Source organism: Equus przewalskii, chromosome 32 (genome assembly GCF_037783145.1).
Source record: "Equus przewalskii isolate Varuska chromosome 32, EquPr2, whole genome shotgun sequence".
In the NCBI taxonomy this organism is placed as follows: domain Eukaryota; kingdom Metazoa; phylum Chordata; class Mammalia; order Perissodactyla; family Equidae; genus Equus; species Equus przewalskii.
In genome coordinates, this window is record NC_091862.1 from 16,806,603 (window position 1) to 16,822,945 (window position 16,343).

Genomic DNA, 16,343 nt, shown 5'->3' on the forward strand with positions numbered 1-16,343 from the left:
GATGATGGCTATTGCACTGATGCCACGCTGGCTTGTGATGGAGTGGAGCAGTGTCCTGATGGGTCTGAAGAAGCTCTCTGTCAACACTGTGTGTCAGCTGCATCGCATTTTCAGGCCAGGGGATGGAGGGGATGTCTGTAATCTCATGAGACAATGCAAACTCAATGTTCTTCTTTTTCTGCCCGGTTTCATGTATAACTGTATGTGAACCAGCTGTGCCTTAAATTAAATGAGAATTTACTATGAGTCTCTAGTTTGAGTGACAAATATCAAATTTTTGATATTGCTTACACTTTTCAAAAATCGCTTTCAATTTTCCAAAAGATTCTTCCAGTCCTAAAAATGCTGTATAGCACATGCTCTTTTAAAAACTGACGTGAGTTAACATTTTGTTTTGATAAATTTTTTAGACAATTTATGACATACTAGAGTTTGGCTCAGTCAGAGCTGTAAACCAGTCTTATAATGTCATGTACAGAAAAGTCACCGGAACGAAGCAGAGAAGCTGCAAAAAATTCTGGGAAGTTCTAGCTTGAGAAAAGATGAAGACTCAAAGCTTAGGTTTAAATTTTGTCTTTGTCAGTTTATGTGTGACATTTAGAAAGTCAGTTATTGGAAGAAGAGAGAACAGATGACCCATCTGAAAACGAGAGAGAGGAAATTTTTCTGGGGCTCCAACACGTCTTACATGGATAGGTTATTTTTCCCAAATATCCACGACTTTTAAGTCTACTACAAATTTAGTGGTTTTGGTTAAAGTTCAGGAAAGAAACCCAACAACTAACAGCTGCTCTTCCACGCTTCAGTGAGCCTTGACCGGAAGATGGGGACCCGCACAGCAACTGCCCAGCCTAGAACCACAGGACCGAGCAAAGATGCCAGGGGGGGCTCCTTGTTGGAGAAGCCCCAGAAAGTCACTGCCCCAAACCAGCCCCCTGCGTCTTCAAACACGGAGAAGAGGAATCATTCCGCCTTCTGGGGACCAGAGAGTCCGACCGACCCTGGGATGCCAGGTAAGGACTGGAGGCCGGTTCTCCCCAGAGATCCTCATTTTCTATAATGACACTTGGCTCAAAATAAAAGTTATATTTGAAGAGCATTAAGGAAATATCTTAAAGGGAAGAAGAGAATTAAAATCAAGAATTTGGTCAAAAAGATAAAATAAGGACACCTGACATTTGCACTGATTATTGCTAGAAAGGAAGATCTGTGTCATCACCCCTGCATTTCTATACCCGTGTGTACAGACTCCAGAGGTACCAATGCATTCACTTGTAAATAAGTTGCTTAGGAAGTTTTTAACACCTATGTTACGGAAACTAATGCCCTAAGTGTTCAATTTTAGCTTATTCTGAGATGAAGTGGCACGATCCCTCTGTATTCTTGCAAATCCTCTTCACGCTGAGCAAGTGAACGTAAAGAACTATGATGTCATGTTAACGCGGTTTCATGTGCGAGTAATCAGTGTTACTCCTCCAATTTAACTAAATCAGTAATTTTTTGGGTTTTTTTTAATAAGGCTAACAAGACTTTTTTTTTTAAGATTTTATTTTTTATTGTTTTCCTTTTTTCTCCCCAAAGCCCCCCCAGTACATAGTTGTATATTCTTCGTTGTGGGTCCTTCTAGTTGTGGCATGTGGGACGCTGCCTCAGCGTGGTTTGATGAGCAGTGCCATGTCCGCGCCCAGGATTCGAACCAACGAATCACTGGGCCGCCTGCAGCAGAGAGCCCGAACTTAACCACTCGGCCACGGGGCCAGCCCCAAGGCTAACAAGATTTTTAAATATATTCACACTGCAGAAACATTACAGGATTCTATCTTTTTAAATGTCTTTATTGCACATTCATATTTGCATGGTTGTATGACATGCGAGACAGAAATACAGACGATCACATTTCTGTTAGCTTGTGTGTCTTTTCAGCAGACTCTGCACACCTTGTACTGAAATAATCTCTCACTATTTTAAGAACTTCTTTATGACAATTTTTATTCATTGCTGAAGATGAAAAAAATAAGAAGAAAAATGACTGAAAATACCATCCTTTATTGAAAACAACTTGGCTGCCTGTGAATCTCCGCAACTTGTGAAGGTGGCTTTTTTTCTCTCCAGAAAGGAATTTCTGCCTCTTCTACCTCAGGCAGGACTGCCTCTTGTTGTGGGGGTTCTTTTTATCCAGTTTTCTGTTCTCTCTCAGGGGTAATTGTTCCCAGAATAGCTGTAATTTAGTTGTGTTCATGGGAGGAGGTGAGTCAGTGTCCGCCTACACTGCCATCTTGATACCAACCCTGGGAAATTATTCTTTATGCTTTATATCTTCAAAAACATTTTTAATACACTATGGTAGAATCCTAAAGACTTTTCCCATTTTCTGTCCCTTGGTTAATCAATCAAACACTGATTTGGGTACTGCTGTGAAGGGGTTTTGCAGCTATAATTAAGGTGACTAATGGGTTGACCTTAAAATAGGGAGATTATCCTAGATTATCAGAGCAGGCCCAATGTAACCCCATGAGCATTTAAAAGTGGAGAACTTTCTGTGACTGGAGGCAAGAAGGATGTGGCAGAGGGAGAAGTCAGAGAGATCTGATGTGCTGTCCCCGGCCCTGAGATGTGGGGGCCATAGGCTAGGCCTGGAAAGAGGCCCCAGGAGCTAAGGAGAGCCCCTGGCTGGCAGCCAGCAAGGAAGGGAGGGGTCCTTCAGTCCCCAGACTCCAAGGAAGGGGATTCTATCAACACTCTGCACGAGCTGGGAGCAGATTCGTCCCAGGGCCTCCTGCTGAGAGCCCAGCTTGTTGGCGCCCTCGTTTTGGCCTGGTGAGACCCAGAGCAGCGGAACTAACCACGCCAGCTCAGACTTGTGACCTACAGACCTGGGAGAGAATGAATACGTGCTGATCCGAGCAGCTAGGTGTGTGGCGACGTGTTATGGCTGCAGTAGAAACTAATACAGACACCCTCCTACCTAAATAGGAATTTCACTGGATATAAAATTCTAGGCCCGGAACTCTTTTCCTTCAACACTTTGAAAGAAATTCTCCTTGGTCCTCTTGCTACCAGGATCACTGTGGAAATTTGCTGTTGGTCTGCCTCCTTCTCTCAGGGGTGATTTGGGGACGGGCCAGAAGACTGCGCTCGTCTCCGTCCAGCTGACTCTGCTCTATCCTGTGCTGCCAGTCCTGGTCTCGTGGGGGAAAGTTTTAAAGTTCTTTCAACCAATCGATCAACAGATGCACTTATAGGTGTGACAGGCTCATTGCATTTCTTTCGTTCAGGTACTGCTGGTCTCCTGTCCCTCCACCTCTTATAAAAATCAAATTTATTTAGGTATAATTTACAGACAACACTCCCCTGCTTTGGGGCTACAAGTAGCTGGAAGTCGCTTATCTGTGGGAGTGTGAGAGAAACGTGGAGGCCTCTGGCCACGTTACAAGGCGTGTTCCCAGGCTGTGGGAGTAAAAACAGATGAGTGATGCTGCTTCAGCCAGGACTCATCCTACCAGCCTCTAAATTCTAGAGAGAATTATGTGTCCAAGCAGTACCATCTTCAGGTTTGCAGAGGCAAAAAACTAATGATATTTTCAGTGAAACACTTGAGCTTTTCGACAAAGTGAGTGCTGGAACTAGATTAAGTCTCTTTCACTAGCGATCACTTTTATGTTTTATACATTTCATAACATCAGCCCCCGTAATCCTAGATTTATTACAAATATGATAGATATTTTAAGAAACTATCCAATCTCTTTCAGTCATTGGAAACATTTATATTAATTCAAGGCTTTTAAAAAATAGCCACAGTGCAGAACATCAGTGCCCTTTAAAACGGAACTCAGCTGAATTACTCAGAGATTACTTGATATTTTTAGGACCCCAAGCTCTAACAGAAGCTTAATGAAGAATTTTAAATAGCTAAAATGCATTTTTAGAATATATCTAGTTGGTGTGACTTATAGTAACACTTTGCCTTTGAGGAGCAACCATTCATTTTGGATTTAACGAGCAGAGTGGCACCACAGGAAAACGTGTAAAGTCAGGAGACTTGTACCTTTCAGAGTACAAATGAGCAAAGAAACTCCATGTGACCAGAGTTCCCCCGTGGGATGCTGACACAGCCCCTTACAAGGTGTGCGTTTTTCTGCCTAGAACCTGCATAACTGACTGTTCAGCACTCGCTGGCAGACACCATGTGATGCGGCAGGAGCAGCGCAAGGAAACCAGGAAAACGCTCTGCTAGGAAGCAAAGGACGTCAAATCTTCTTTTGCAAAGCACTTTAGCTAAAGTCCCTCAAACTCCCAACAAACTAACCCACCAAGCACAACAGCAACAATGACGAATGACAGTTAAGCCTCTGATTTCTGCAACAAAGGATGAAATTTGTCAATAGAGGGAAGAAATATTCATCTGGGAATAAAGGTGTATAGACATAAAATAAAAAGCTACATCATAATACATTTTTGCATGAAAATGTTTTGCTTGATTAGCAGGCGAGCACCAAAACATTTCATTACACCTGTATTTAACTAATCAGATAATTTTATTTTCTGATTTTTTTGTGTGTATTACAAATAATTTCTCTTATTTTTTCTCCCACAATATTGAAGGCTTAAAAAAATTGCTCCTGTCAGAGAATGCCATCCCTTTTAATTAATGTCAAAATATTTCTCATCTCTTCATAAAAGTGATCCTTGTCTCAAAGCAGTCTGGTTGCCTTCTGTCTGACTGCTGCTTGCAGAACGTTCTCACCTGATGTTATTTGAAATGTCCCTTACCTCTCTTTTTTTCATTAGGATGCTTCCTGGTCTCCATTCTGAGCCAAAAAGATTCATCTTCACGATGGTAATATTGAGACTCTCTGCTTGTCCCCGTGGAAACTTGAAGCCAGTCCCTGGTCCTCCATGGCTGAGTCAAAGGTTACTGCAAACAATGCTCATTTTCTCACAAAGCCAGGTTTACTCATTTGTTCGGTAGCCATTGGTGGGAAAGAGAATGGACTGGGCCATAGCATGAGCAGTCAAGAATGTGCCCTGGGAAAGAAGGAGAGGGAGAAGAAGGAGGAGGAGGAGAATGAGAAGGAGGGGAGAAAGCTGAGACGGAGTCCTCTGTACCACAAACAGGCTCAGGTGGTGGTGCACGGCTATTGTTTATGGGACGAACACCTGCCCAGGATTGCCCCACTGATTTATCACTGTCACCTCGGGCTCTCTAGTGGGGGGAAACCTGCTCATGATGTTTCTTGAAGACACCCTGTCTAGGCATTTCTTTCAGAGCTCAGGATTTTGGAAAAAAGAAAGGAGTCTTTTCTATTTTCTTCTCTGCCATGAATCTCCCCTGAGGAAAAGAACCCAGAAAGCTACTTGCTTAGATGGTGGAAAGTGAAGGTGGAAGTGTTGAGAGAAAAATCTAATGTTTGTCTGTACGTTACGACCATAAAGTCCACTCAGCTGACATAGGTCAGATTAGGTTTTATTCTCTTGTAGTTTAATGTGGATAAGAACACATGAGAATCATTCACAGCTACTCTTCTTTTGTGTTTTAACTGGTTAGGAGTCGAGATGAATTTATCCATCTTTAACTGAGAGATAGGATATTTTACGTTCAGAGTTTTGGCTTTCAGTCTCCAAAGTGGGGGATTATGTAACTCCATTGTTAACCACACAGCTGAGTTTACATGGGAGGGAAATTTACAGGGGCCAGACTTAAAGAGAGAGCTGAAAAGCGGAGTGGTAAGACAAGGGTACACGCTGGCTTTCCAGAGGCTGGAGGAAGAGCAGGGAAGCAAGGTGGGGGTGTTGGCCTCAGTATGCAAAGGCCATACTTCATAGATTTTACTCCTTCAGGAACCAGAGATTAAGCTATGGGCTCCATCAAGGTGAGGAGTCGGAAGGGAGATACCATGTGAAGCTGAGACAGAGTGAAAAAATGGATCAGAAAAAAATGTCCTCAGGGACACAGGGAGACAACATAAAAGGAGATGCGGGCACACTTCTCTGTCTTGGCCTTGAGTCTGTGTGTAAAAACAAAACAAGCAATAAAAAAATTATTCCCTAAGAATTAATAACTATAGTCTATCTTTACTTAGATATAGGTTTAGAATTTACTCCGTCTAACTGATCCAGGAATCTCCAAGCCACAAAATTAAAATAAAAATGATTCCAAAATAAACAAACTTAAATTAAAATGGTTCCTGGTTAGTGGAGATCCCTGAGTGTCTAGCAGAATCAAACCCCGTACCCCTGCAGAAGAACACCCCCTCAAGCAGGCTGCAGAGATTTCCTGCAGATAAAGCCCCACCCAAGAAAAGCTCATGGTTTAAACTTACAGAACACGTCAAGACTCAAACCACAGTAAGTGAAATGAGCCCATCCAAGACGGTAGGTTAGGCCCTCAGGAACTACAGATATTAGAACTACCAATAGAACCGTAAATTACGTATATTTACATCATTGAAAGCATACAAGAAGGAATAGAAACATTGCAAATAATGAGACACTATCAAGAAAGATCAGTTATTTTTGAAATAGAACCAAAGAGAACTTCTGGCAATGAAAAATATGTTTGTTAAATTTAGAAACTCAACACACTGGTGAAGCAGCATATTAGACCCAGTAGGTTAGAGAATCAGTGAACTGGATGATTAATCTGAAGAAATCATTCAAAATTCAGCAGAGAGAGTTTCATTTTGAAATTATAGGAGAGAGGTAGAAAATATGGATCTACAATGAGATGGTCCAACTTACATCTAACAGGACTTCCAAAAGCGGGCAAGAGAGAAAACGAGGGAGGGGAAATTTTCAGAGCTGATAGCTAAGTATTTTCCAGATTTTATGAAAGGCATTAATCCTCCATTTCTGGAAACACAATAAATTCCAATTAGGATATATAAAAATAAATTCACTCCTAGGCACATTGTGGTGAAATTGCAAGATGTCTTCAAGATCTTCAAGGAGAAAAGCTTAAAGGGGAAAACATTTTAAAGAAACTATTGACAAAATTACCTTCAATGGAAACACAATCAAACTGACAACAGATTTCTAATTAGTTTTGAAAAATTCTCAGCCATTATCTCTTCAAAAATACTTTCTTCCCTATTTTCTCTTACGTCTCCCTTTAGGATTTTCTTTTTCAAAAATTGGCCCTGAACTAGCATCTGTTGCCAGTCTTCCTCTTTTTTTTTCTTCTTCTTCTCCCCAAAGCCCCCAGGTGCATAGTTCTAGGTCCTTCTGGTTGTGCTATGTGGGACACGGCCTGAGCATGGCTTGGTGAGCGGTGCTAGGTCCACACCCAGGATCTAACCCAGCCAAACTCTGGCCGCCAAAGCGGAGCGCGCGAACTTAACCACTGAGCCACAGGGCCAGCCCCTAGGATTCTTATTAAATTTGGGGTAAACCTTCTCACTGTGTCTGCTATGTCTCTTACTGTCTCTTATGGATTTTTCAACCCTTTGATCTTTCTGTACCTCATTCTACATAATTCCTTTCGGTGCATATTCCAGTTGATCAATTCTCCTCAGGTATGTATAACCTGCTACTAAAGGCATCCACTGAGTTCTTAATATCAGTTATTCAATGTTGTAGTTATAGATTACGTCATAATTCAAACAGCCTGTGTCACTTTTATATAACTTCCAATTCTATATAGAATTTTTTCATCTTTTTCTTTAGCTTCTTACCCATAGTAAGCATAGTTATTTTACAAGTCCTGCCTGATAATTCTAAAACCTAAAACTGCAAGATCTAACATGATAGTCATTAGCCACATTTGGCTATTGAGCAATTGAAATATGGGTAGTCGGGTTGAGATTTACTCTTAAGTGTAAAATGTACACCAGATTTTGAAGACTTAGCTTAAAAAATTTCAAATATCTCATTATTAATTTTTATATTGATTATTTGTTGAAATAATAGTTTAGGTTAAATAAAAATTTGAGTTAAAATATACTGAGTTAAATAAAAATATTTAAAATATTAAATTTACTTGTTTCTTTTTACTTTTTTAATGTCGTTACTAGAAAATTTAAAACTACATACAGGCATACCTCATTTTATTACATGTTGCAGACATTGCATATTTTACCAGACCCTCCACCAGCGAAAAGATTATGATTCACTGAAGGCTCAGATGATGGTTAGCATTTTTTAGCAATAAAATATTTTTTATTTAAGGTATGTCCATTGTTCTTTTAGACATAATGCTGTTACACACTTAATAGACTACAGTATAGTGTAAACATAACTTTTATATGCACTGGGAAACCCAAAATTCCTGTGACGCACTTTATTGCAATATTTGCTTTGTTGTGGTGGTCTGGAACTGAACCCACAGCATCTCTGACGGAGGCCTGCATGTGGCTCACATTGCGCCTTGTATTATAGTTCTATTAGAGCACTGATCCACAGCTTCTATTTTCTCTTCTTATTTTATATCTCTCCTGCTTTTCATTCTTGTTGTCTTATCCCCTCATATATTTTGTTATCTTTCTCTGTGTACTAGTGTTTTAAAAATGGCTATTGAATTAGAAGAATTGGAAGTCTAAAATGATATTACCCTCCTCCAGAAATGGCTTTCAGTTGCTTACATCAGGCACTTGGTAGCTGTAAATCCAGACTCACTTCCAGTACATTTCAGAAATTGAGATATTTTGGCCACGCAGAAGCTTTGAGGCTGGACTGCAGTCTGTTTGAGAACCCTCAGTTCCCCTCCACCCCCAGGGCCCAGCCCCTCAGGATCCCTACCCAAAAAGCAGGGAGTTTATCAGGGTCCCCACTCTTGGCAGCCCTGGACTGCAATATTTGTTTGCTTTGCCCCATGAAATTGTCCAAAGCCTGCATAAGCCACCAAAAGAGCTACTCCTTCTATGACCAAAAAGCTGCTGGTTTTATTCCCACACCACATGGCCACAATTAGGAAGCCACCATACAAGGTAGGAAACCACTGTAATCAGGAAGTCACCACAATCAGAAGCCACAGCTGCTCCTGCTGGCTCGGGGACCACACTGCGGCTGTGACGATCTGCACAAACGGATGCCATGTGCCATGCGCCCTGCCCTCAACATGTCAGAGCCCACGACCAGTGCCATGTGCCATGCGCCCTGCTCTCAACATGTCAGAGCCCACGACCAGTGCCATGTGCCATGCGCCCTGCTCTCAACATGTCAGAGCCCACGACCAGTGCCATGTGCCATGCGCCCTGCCAACAACACCTCAAAGCCTGTGACCAGAGCCTAGGGTCGCTGCTAATGCTGCTGCAGAAAAACCAAATGTCTCCACGACTGGGCCTGGCAGCGGGAGAAGCAGAAGCCTGGCCTCTGCTCTAATTTGGCCATGTTTGATTGACAGAATCTAAATCACATCCAGAGCTCTGGTCGTGAGGGATTCTGGGAAATGTAGTTTCTAGTTTCCATGTAGTATAGGAAGGTACACTAGAAAGAAGATGGGACAGATGTTAGGCACCTGTTTCCCCCATCTACCTCAGGTACCTGCAGTGATGATGCTATTTATTATTTTTTGGTATTACTTAATGAGTTTAATGAGTTGTTAGAAGGCAAACACCCAATATGCACCCCCCAGGTTAAGAAACAGAATTTTGTCAGCCCCCCAGCAGCTCCCTCAGGACCCCATCCCATCCTAAGCACCTCCTTTCTCCTGAAGTAGCCATTTCCTTATGTTTGCAACCAAGTGCAAACATTCTTAGACATTATAGTTTGGAGTTGCCCATTTAAAAAAATCTGTATACGTCTCCTAAATCCATTTGAATGCACGGATTTCTCCCTTCACCTGGTTTTATTTTTTTCATTCTAAAACATGATGCTATTTATTTAAAGTTATAAGATATGCAAAGTAATGGTATATCTTGTTATGGATCTATCATCTATACATAAGTACAGCACATCCATACATCAGTATCTCTATATCCACATCTACATGTACTATTTCCATAGAGGCAGTAAGATCCATTAGTGGCTTCATGCACGGGTTCTGGAATCAGGCTACCTGATTCAAAACCAGTATTTGTGTGATCTGGAGCACACAAGTTTCCCCAACCCCCCCCCCCCCACACACACACACACAGCTTATATTTCTCTATCTGTAAAATAGGTGTAATGATAGTACCTACTTTAAAACATTGCTGTGGGGCTCAGATAAGATAATACATGTAACGCACTTAGCCTAGTGCCCAGCTCCCAATAAGTTCCCAGGAAAACTTAGCTCTTTCTGTTATAAGGTGGTTGATGCTCTAGGTGCTAAACTCAACTCACTACGTTATCCTGACAAGGCATTTCATTTCTCTGGGTCTTGATTTCTTTTTCAGATGAGGAGTTGTCTTACATGCTCCATAAACAGATTGCCTGAGCCAATAATCTCCAAGTCCCTTTCTGGAGAAAGTGAGGCCCTGGAGGAAGCTCTGTTACTGAACCAGGTTTGTTTTGCCTGTGGCACAATTATACCAATCACCAAGATGATGAGTTTGCAAAGAGAAAGGGTTTATTCACCAGGCAGCTACGTGAGAAGACGAGAGAAGCAATCTCAAATCCACCTCCCTGAAAAATGAGGATCCAGGGTATTTATGGGATAAGGGGGCAGAGCAGTCTGACGTGTGGGAATAGATGATTGCAGGTAAGAAGTGAGGTAATTGATGATCTGTGCAAGACCGATCAAGCTTCATGGCTCTTCAGAAGACACATGTTCACAAAATGGCAGTATTACTATGATCTGAGACTGGAGTTTTCAGCTCCATGACATCAAAGGGTCACCTATCAGTCATCCACACAGGCCTAGCTGATGAGTCGGTGGTCTTAACAGCCTGGGCTGGACAAGGAGTAGACTCTCAGTTGCTGAAGAACTTAAGCACCTGTTGCCATGGTGACTCAAGCAACAGAGATGTCATCTATAGGGTGGGTTCAGTAATGCATTATCTAACTACTTTTGCAAACCCAGCTAACTGAGTATAGTTAAATCAAGTTGGGCCCGCTTTCACTTCTTTACCAGCAATTTATCAAGTAAGAAGGTTGTAAAGGCTGGCTTCTAGGCATTTTTATTTTCAAATTATTTCCACAAAGTCTTATAATTCTAATTTATCTCTAGATGCTACTTAAGAGAAATATGATAAAACTCTCCCGTGAAGCACAAGGAAACAGAAAGCAAAAGCTATGAGTCAGTTGCTAAAATCAAGAATAACACCAGAGGGCACTCCCGTCAAAGAGTGAGCTGGAAGAAAGTGAGGTTGAACGTGGCCAATCTTTTTAGCGGGTGAGAAAAACACATGAGTAGAGGCAGGTGGAGTAAGTAGTAGGAGATTAGACTTCCATGAAAACCAAGTGAAAAGCTGTCATTTAATTTAGTCTTCAGCTCCCCTGATGGGCACGCCTTGGGAGAGTGGTTGTATATGGTTTTGTTACCCTTATCTGGATTGTTGCTGTTATAAAGCTTAAATGGTCACACTAATAAAACCAGAACAAATAACAAAAACAAAAACCTTAATCTTTTGCTGTGGATTCTTATGCAATGGAAAGTGCATCCAGGATTCTAGTATTTGGTGAATGAAAAGGTGTCATTGTTTATGGTGTCTGTCAACACTACAAGCTTTCACAGTGTTTTGGGGAGATAGCCCCCTGAAATAAATTAACCTTGTGGCAGTACACACACAGGGACTTCAGTCCCCAAGTAAAATTTAGGTTCAAAGAAATGCACAGCAGGACTGTGATAAATATTGGGCATGGATAAAGATGGATGGATAATAATTGAAATATAATTCTTTGAAATATTATTTAATTGAACCATTTTTAAATCTTACAGAGATAATACATTTTGAAAATTAGAAATACAAGCAACTTGATAGAGACTATAACTTCATGAGTGTTAAATTGTACCCAGGGCTCTTAAATTATCTTCTAATATGTGTTTAAGTGATAATGATTTTTATTCTGTCCTATATGCTTTTTTCTCCAGTTAACATAATTTTATGGGAACAAATAAAGATCTTTATGCAAGTGACCTTTCATAATTCAATAAACTGCACTAAGTTTCAGAAATAATGAAAATTGAGGCAAATGAAGCCTTTCCTAGTTAACAAAAGGTTTCCATTAACAACTGCCCTCCATGCTAATCTCAGCCCTGTGTGTTTAGACAATTGAAAGTCTGGAAAGTCTCATCAGCTGTAACTGGAGCTGACATGATCATAGAGAGTAACGGCCGTTCCAGCTCTGACATATGAAAGTTCCAAAATGTGAGCTGATATCTATACAGTTTATCAGCTACTTCCATAAAAGTAAAGGCTTAAATGCAATTTAAAAAATCCTTTTGGTCATCAAGAGCCATCAAAGAAGCTTGGATGCTTTGCTTAAGAGTGGACAATAGACTTGCTTCGTGGTTAGTAACTGATGGAGTGCTAGTTAACATTTAATCTGAAGGTCTAGTTGTTGCACTTACTCTTAAGATCTGTGATACACTCATTGATTCAGATGTTACTTTCAAGTAGACAACTCTTTGCTGGGCACATGGCTCATCGTCTTTCAAAGGACACTTGGTTCCTGGACCAGGCTGGTGTGGGTGCAAGTGAGCATTTGCCCTATTTGGGAGTCCATTATTTTAGTCCGTCTCTGCCACTAACCTCTGTGTGACTTGAGCAAGGGATTTGATGTCCCAGTCCCCCAGTAATAAAGTAATGCTTTGAAAAATAAAGAAATCTGAACACCCATCATACTTGCCTTGTGTGATTGTTAGAAAGATCAAACCAGGTAACAGATGTGAAGTGAGCTTTGAAGTGCTGTAAAGAAGGAGGGAGCCCACTTTTCAACAAATGATACTGAAGGAATCAGATATCCACATGCAAATGAGGAAAGTTGGACCCTTGCCAAACAGCATATACAAAAATTAACTCAAAGCGGATCCAGGACCTAAATGCAAGACCTAAAACAATGAAACTTGTACAAGAAAACATAGGACAAAACTTCATGACATTGGATTTGCAATGATTTTTTGAATATGACACCAAGTCACAGGTAACAAAAGAGAAAATAGACAAATTGGACTTCACAAAATTTTTTTTAAGTACATGAAAAGACACTAACCACAGAGATAAAGGGCAACTCACAGAGTGGGAAAAATATTTGCAAATTACATGTCTTATAAGGGATTAATATCCAGAACGTATAGAGAATTCCTAAAACTCATTATCAAAAGACAAGCTGATTAAAAAATGGGCAAGGACTTGAAAAGATATTTCCCCAAAGAAGATATATACAAATGGCCAATAAGCACATGAAAAGTTAATCAACATCACTAATCACTGGGGAAATGCAAATGAAAAGGGGAATTCCTATATGATCCAAGAATTCCACTTATGGGTATATACCCAAAAGAACTGAAAGCAGGTTCTTAAAGAGAAGTTCATACACCACATTCATAGCAGTGATGGGGTCTCAGTAAGTCAAGAAGTTGAAAAAAAGATTTCTTGGACTCTCAAGGTTTGGCAGTAGTGCTCCTTTATTCAGAGAATAGCATGGCGTAGCATGGGGACAGGACCCATGGGCAGTAAGAGCTGCAATGTGTTGAGGGTTAGAGCTAAATTTATAAGACATAGATATGTGAGTTATCTCTTTACAAGACAAAGGAAAGATCATGAAAAAAGTCATTAAAATGATATCAGTGCTGGTGGGGTCTGGTTACTGGGTGGTCCTATATTTTTAGATAAGAATCAGATTGGATTAAGTTAGGATGTCCTATGCTTCCCAGAGGATGATATAGATTGGCATGTAGTGCAGGACGCCTTGGGCTTCTCCCTGGGGCAGGGGCACACTTGATCCTCATCAGCAGCATTATTCACAATCTAAAACATGAAAGCAACCAGTGTCCATTGACAGAGGAACAGATAACCAAAATGAGGTATATACAGCCAGTGGAATATTATTCAGCCTTAAAAAAGGAGGAAATTCTGCAATATGCTGCATCATAGATGATCCTTAGGACATTGTGCTGAGTGAAATAGGCCAGTCACAAAGGATAAATACTGCATGGCTCCACTTACAAGAGGAAATTTAGTGTAGTCAAAATCATAGAGACAGACATTATTATGGTGGTTGCCATGAGTTGGTGGGAGGGGAAAATGGGGAGTTATTGTTTAATAGGTATAGACTTCCAGTGTTACAAGATAAAGAGTTATGAGGATGGATAGTGGTGATGGTCACACAACAGTGTGAATGTATTTAATACCACTGACCCGTGCCCTTAAAAATTATTAAGATGGTAAATTTTACATATATTTTACAACAATTAAAAAACAAAATGTAGATGGAGCCCAAACAACTAGAATCCAGCACTTGAAGACATTTTGACAAGGGACAGAAGTGGGTTTACCCTGAGCAATTCTAATTTCAAGCTAGTGTACTTGACTGGGTTTTTTTATCTGCAAGGCCTGTGGTTGGTGACTCATCACTTCCCCTCCTTGCTAAGCTTTGCTTAATTCCTGGGCTTTGGGCTTCGTGGAGGTGCACAACCAGGCCTGTAAGAGGGATGGGGAAGAGAAAGAATGAATCACCACTGACCCATCCCCCACTGTTGGGAACCAGGGTCCCCTGAAGGGTAAGCCCCTGGGTGTGTGATTGTCAGCATTGCTCTCTAATCCTCTCAGGAATGTCATGAGGCTGGGTCTTTGCCTTCCCTCTTTTTTATAGATGAAGAAATTGAAGACTACAGAAGTGAAGTGCTTTACTCTTGTGTCCTTCTATCTGCAATGCCTCTCCCCACTCTTGCCTGGAGAACTCTTGCCCCCCATTTATAAGCCAGCTCTATGTCACCTCCCACAGAAGCCCTCCAGTTTAGGGACCCATCCTAGGTGCTCCTGTGATGCGGCACAAATGGTTTCCTCACTTTTCTCCCCAGAGTTTGTGCCTCTGTCTCCTGAGACAGATTGAGAGGGTCATGACAGTGGGATCTGTGCATATATGACTCTGTGTCCCTGTCACCCAGTGAAGTCTGGCATAGGGAATGTCATGAAATGCAAAAATAAATGAGTGAACAGATGCACGAATGAATAAATAAATAACATTTTAAAGTAGTAGGTCCCTAGAAAGGAGCAGAGAAGAACTACTAAAATACTCAGAAAAAAAAGTAACAAAATGGCAATAAATGCATATTTATCAATAGCTACTTTAAATATCAGTGGACTAAATGCTCCAATCAAAAGACATATGCTGGCAATTGGATAAAAAAACAAGACCCATAAATATGCTGCATACAAGAGACACACTTCATTCCTAAAGACACTCAAACTGAAAGTGAAAGGATGGAATAAGATACTCCATGCAAATGGCAAAGAAAAGAGCAGGGGTAGCAATACTTAGATCAGAAAAAATAAACTTTAAAACAAAAACTGTAACAAGAGACAGAGAAGGGCACTACATAATGATAAAAGGAACAATCCAACAAGAGGATATAACAGTTGTAAATATCTATGCATCCAACATGGGATCACCTAAATATATAAAGCTATTATTAACAGACATAAAAGGAGAAATAGACAGTAACACAATAATAGTAGGGAACTTTAACACTCCACTTACATCAATAGGTAGATCATCCAAACAGAAGACCAATGAGTAAACATTTGCCTTAAATGACACATTCGACCAGATGGACTTAGTATATATATATATGGAACATTCTACCCAAAAACCGCAGAATACACATTCTTTTCAAATGCACATGGAACATCCTCCAGGATTGATCACATATTAGGCCACAAAACAAGTCTTAATAAATTTTAAAAGATCAAAATAATACTAAGCATCTTTTCTGATCACAAGGATATGAAGTTAGAAATCTACTTCAGGAGGAAAATCAGAAAATACACAAATATGTGGAGATTAAAAAACATGCTACCGAACAATGACTGGGTCATTAAGGAAATCAAAGGAGAAATAAAAACACACCTGGAGACAAATGAAAATGAAAATATGACATACCAAAATCTATGGGATACAGCAAAAGCAGTTCTAAGAGGGAATTTTTTATAGCAATTTAGGCCTACTTCAACAAACAAGAACAATCCCAAATAAACCGTCTAACAGTGCACCTAGAGGAACTGGAAAAAGAAGAACAAAGCCCCAAATCAGCAGAAGAAAGGATAATTTTTTTAAAAAGCAGAAATAAATGAAATAGAGACTAAAAAAACAATAAACAATAAAAAAATTAATGAAGCCAAGAGCTGGTTCTTTGAAAAGATAAACAAAGTTGACAAATCTTTAGCTAGACTCACCAAGAAAAAAAGAGAGAAGGCTCAAATAAGTAAAATCAGAAATGAAAGAGGAGAAATTAGAACAGACACTTCAGAAATACAAAAGGTTAT

General features: G+C 40.4%; 1 long non-coding RNA gene across 1 annotated transcript; it reads left to right on the forward strand.

Moving 5' to 3' along the window:
• Positions 1 to 806: 806 nt before the first annotated feature.
• LOC139080742 (uncharacterized) lies at positions 807 to 6,052 on the forward strand. Its single transcript, XR_011535482.1, has 2 exons — positions 807 to 1,013; positions 4,789 to 6,052. It is a non-coding gene; the product is annotated as an uncharacterized lncRNA (long non-coding RNA).
• Positions 6,053 to 16,343: the final 10,291 nt, after the last annotated feature.